Source organism: Erythrolamprus reginae, chromosome 8, assembly GCF_031021105.1.
Source record: "Erythrolamprus reginae isolate rEryReg1 chromosome 8, rEryReg1.hap1, whole genome shotgun sequence".
NCBI classification, from domain to species: domain Eukaryota; kingdom Metazoa; phylum Chordata; class Lepidosauria; order Squamata; family Dipsadidae; genus Erythrolamprus; species Erythrolamprus reginae.
Window position 1 is genome coordinate 15,592,631 of NC_091957.1, and position 5,513 is coordinate 15,598,143.

A 5,513-nucleotide genomic window follows, 5' to 3' on the forward strand; every position below is an offset into this window, starting at 1 on the left:
AATGAAAATGAGAGAGAGGGAGGGAGGGAAAGAGAGAGAAAGAAAGAGAAAGATAGAATGAGAGGGAGGGAGGGAGTGAAAAAGAATACATTTCTCTACCGGTTCGCATTGCATGTACGTCACATTGTGCAAATTTGCAAGCTACTTTCAAGGATCAGCAACCGAAGGACCAGTTTTGGCAAATGGGGGGGGGGGATTTCCTTCACCAGTTCAGGCAAGCTGGTCTGAACTGGCACCACCCCACCACTGATGGGGGTGGGGGGTGTTTGAGGAAGAGGGGAAGAAGGAAGAAGACCCCAAAGTGAATGCCATTTTCCCCAAAGCGTCTTCGTCCTTCCGCTGATTATGGCGCCCTTATTATCTGCTTTTATCTCTGGGCAAGAAATGATCTTTCAATTGAGCCCTGGATGAGGAATGAAAAGGAAATGTAATCAACGCGCCCTAGCTATAGTATTTAATATCAGGATGACAGATGCTTCAATTAAAAGGCAAAAGTGTCTCTCCTCCTCCCAAAATAGAGGAAGGCGAGATTTTTATAAGTGGATACAGTGCAGCTGACTGTGTGTACTTCTTTTAAGAGATCCTGCATGGGGGCATCTATCTATCTATCTATCTATCTATCTATCTATCTATCTATCTATCTATCTATCTATCTATCTATCTCTCTCTCTCTATGTATCCTCTCTCTATCATCTACCATCTGTTATTCATATATCACTAAAATATCTATCTATCTATCTATCTATCTATCTATCTATCTATCTATCTATCTATCTATCTACCTACCTATCCTGTATCTATCTATCTATCTATCTATCTATCTATCTATCTATCTATCTATCTATCTATCTACCTACCTACCTACCTTTCTATCTATCTATCTATCTATCTATCTATCTATCTATCTATCTATCTATCTATCTACCTACCTACCTACCTATCCTGTATCTATCTATCTATCTATCTATCTATCTATCTATCTATCTATCTATCTATCTATCTACCTACCTATCCTGTATCTATCTATCTATCTATCTATCTATCTATCTATCTATCTATCTATCTATCTACCTACCTATCCTGTATCTATCTATCTATCTATCTATCTATCTATCTATCTATCTATCTATCTATCTACCTACCTATCCTGTATCTATCTATCTATCTATCTATCTATCTATCTATCTATCTATCTATCTACCTACCTACCTATCCTGTATCTATCTATCTATCTATCTATCTATCTATCTATCTATCTATCTATCTACCTACCTATCCTGTATCTATCTATCTATCTATCTATCTATCTATCTATCTATCTATCTATCTATCTATCTACCTACCTACCTACCTACCTTTCTATCTATCTATCTATCTATCTATCTATCTATCTATCTATCTATCTATCTATCAATCAATCTATCTATCTATGTATCTATCCTCTCTCTATCATCTACCATCTGTTATTCATATATCACTAAAATATCTATCTATCTATCTATCTATCTATCTATCTATCTATCCATCCTCTCTGTATCATCTACCATCTGTTATTCATCTATCACTAAAATATCTATCTATCTATCTATCTATCTATCTATCTATCTATCTATCTATCTATCCTGTATCTATCTATCTATCTATCTATCTATCTATCTATCTATCTATCTATCTATCTATCTACCTATCCTGTATCTATCTATCTATCTATCTATCTATCTATCTATCTATCTATCTATCTATCTATCTATCTATCTACCTACCTACCTACCTACCTACCTATCCTGTATCTGTCTGTCTGTCTGTCTGTCTGTCTGTCTGTCTGTCTGTCTGTCTATCTACCTACCTACCTACCTACCTACCTATCCTGTATCTATCTATCTAATCTATCTATCTATCTATCTATCTATCTATCTATCTATCTATCTATCTATCTATCTACCTACCTACCTACCTATCCTGTATCTATCTATCTATCTATCTATCTATCTATCTATCTATCTATCTATCTATCTATCTATCTACCTACCTACCTATCCTGTATCTGTCTGTCTGTCTGTCTGTCTGTCTGTCTGTCTGTCTGTCTGTCTGTCTGTCTGTCTGTCTGTCTGTCTGTCTGTCTGTCTATCTATCTATCTATCTATCTATCTATCTATCTATCTATCTATCTATCTAAATGAACCATTGTAAGTCGAGGACCAGCTATAATCAGTTTCAATGGGTTACCTCCTCCTTAGGATGGGCTTCACCTCAGCCTGTCTGACCAACTCACTTTCCTTATTTATTATTTATTATTATTATTAATTAAATTTGTATGCCGCCCAACTCTCGAAGGTCTTTTATAAGTCCATCCTGATTAACTGAATCCCCCCATCTCTTTTACAAATGACCTTCTTTTGAGTCTTCATTCTCCCCCCCCTCACCCGTATTTATTACAATCTCATCAGATAATAACTTCACCTCCTTTGTTTCTAATCTAAGATTATCTTCTTAGACAGATCACTCAACTCTCCTGGGGGGTTTTATGGCTTCTCTTTTCGTGCTCTCACTTAAACAAAAAGACAACTCACTATTTCCTTTCTTCCCTTCTTAATAATAATAATAACAACAGAGTTGGAAGGGACCTTGGAGGTCTTCTAATCTAGTCCAACCTTAATTCCAGACCGCTTCTCTCCTTGATTAGTTTCCATCCATTGTTTCTTCTTCTGCCTCCAGGTGCTTAGAAACATAGAAAGATAGAAGATTGACGGCAGAAAAATACCTCCTGGTCCATCTAGTCTGCCCTTCTACTATTTCCTGTATTTTATCTTAGGGTGGATCTATGTTTATCCCAGGCATGTTTAAATCCAGTTCCTGTGGATTTACCAACCACGTCTGCTGGAAGTTTGTTCCAAGCATCTACTACTCTTTCAGTCAAATAATATTTTCTCACGTTGCTTCTGATCTTTCTCCCAACTAACCTCAGATGGTGCCCCCTTGTTCTTGGGTTCACTTTCCTATGAAGAACACTTCCCTCCTGAACATTATTTAACCCTTTAACATATTTAAATGTTTCGATCATGTCCCCCCTTTCCCTTCCGTCCTCCAGACTACACAGATGGAGTTCATGAAGTCTTTCCTGATCAGTTTTATGCTTAAGACCTCCCACCGTTTTTGTAGCCCGTCTTTGGACCCGTTCAATATGATCCATCTCTTTTTGTAGGTGAAGTCTCCAGAACTGGACACATTATTATTCCAAATGGGGTCTCACCAGCGCTCTATACAGTGGGATCACAATCTCCTTCTTCCTGCTTGTTCTACCTCTAGCTATGCAGCCAAGCATCCTACTCGCTTTCCTTACCTCCTGACCTCACTGTTGTCCCATTTTGAGACTGTCAGAAATCACGACCCCTCAATCCTTCTCTTCCGAAGTTTTTATTATTATTATTATTATTATTATTATTATTATTATTATTATTATTATTATTATTATTTAGATTTGTATGCCGCCCCTCTCCGCAGACTCGGGGCGGCTCACAGCACGACACAACAATTCATAACAAATCCAAATATAATTTAAAATATTTTAAAAAGAACCCCATTTTACTAACAAACACACACACAAACATACCATGCATAAATTGTACATGCCCGGCGGAGGTGTTTCAGTTCCCCCATGCCTGATGACAAAGGTGGGTTTTAAGGAGTTTACGGAAGGCAGGGAGAGTAGGGGCAGTTCTAATCTCTGGGGGGAGTTGGTTACAGAGAGTCGGGGCCGCCACAAAGAAGGCTCTTCCCCTGGGACCCGCCAACCGACATTGTTTAGTTGACGGGACCCGGAGAAGGCCCACTCTGTGGGACCTAATCGGTTGCTGGGATTCGTGCGGCAGAAGGCGGTCTCGGAGATATTCTGGTCCAGTGCCATGAAGGGCTTTAAAGGTCATAACCAACACTTTGAATTGTGACCGGCAGCCAATGCAGACTGCGGAGTGATGGTGAAACATGGGCATACCTAGTTTTGCTAACACAGAACTGCCAATACAATACTCAGTGCGTTGGAGAATAAGTGGACCCTCTCTTCTTCAGGCTAGCCCCTCAAATATTAAAACACTTGTGTCCCACACTAGTCCTTCTCTTTCTTCAACCAAACGTGCAATATTTGAACACGTCTCCCACGGAAGCCATAGGGACCCTGTGATTCTCTTGCCCTTCAGAGCTGAGCTCAGTTTGAGGCACTTACTCGGCATAAAACAATCCACCATGCAACCCGACAATAAAAAGCAGATTTCCAAAGGCGCTCTTGGAAAACGGTGATGAATCTGGAAGCAGATGTTTCCATCTCTCATGTATCATTTTTAAAGTCAAAACAACTTCAATTAATAATAATGTCACCAGGGGAAAAGGAGGCTGGTTGGGCACCGAGGGAAACGTTCCAGATTCAAGCGAGACTCGGTCATAGTTAAAGCGGAAAAATAAAGTCGAAATCCACGGGAGTAATGGAGTAAATCATGATTAACTCAAGGGCCATTCCTTTTCATGCTCTGTCAAAAACAATATTGAGTATTTTTTTTAAATTTTTTAAAATAATCTTTCACTTGTGCGGAGTTGCTCAGCGGGTTTACGCAGAATTTCTGCGAGGGGTTGTTAATTGTCTTGCAGGATAAACTTTCAAGACATATTAAACACAGGCGGTCCTCGGCTTTGTGACCACAACTGAGCCTCCAAAGTTCTGTCGCTAAACGAGACATTTGTTAAGTGAGTTTTGACCTTTCTTGCCACCGCCGGGAAGCAAATCACTGCAGCTGACAGTCATAAATACGAGTCCAAAATTGTTTGAATTTTGATCATGTGACCATGCGGAGGCTAAATTGCATAGTCACATGGTTAAGAGTGAAAAGCGGTCACAAGTCCCCTTTTTCATTGTTACTTCAATAGTAGTAGCACTTATATACCGCTTCCCAGTGCTTTGACAGCCCTCTCTAAGCAGTTTACACAATCGGCCTCTTGCCCCCAACAATCTGGGTCCTCCTTTGACCCACCTAGGAAGGAGGGAAGGGTGAGTCAACCTGGAGCTGGTGGGGAGATTTGAACTGCTGAACTACAGCCAGCAGTCAGCAGAAGGAGCCTGCAGTGCTGCACTCTAACCACTGAGCCACCCCAGCTCTTTTCTTCCTTCCTTCCTTCCTTCCTTCCTTCCTTCCCTCCCTCCCTCCCTCCCTCCCTCCCTTCTTTCCTTATAGCAATAGCATTTATAGCATTTAGACCAGGGGTGGGCAGCAGGCAGGACGGGGTGGAACACAGGTCCACCGGTGGAAATGAAGATGTGTGCGCAGCACCAGCTGATTGGTGGCTGTCACTTCCTGGATTACTGATCTCGGCTCGGCTCTACTTTTTTCCCCTCTTGCTGCTGCTGTGTCTGCGCTCCTTGCTTTTTTCCTCTTTCCTCCTTCCTGGCCTCGGCTGAGCTTCCCTCTCTCCTGCCCGGCTCCACTCCAGCCTCACGCGGCCACCTACCACCTGACGTGCAAGCAGAA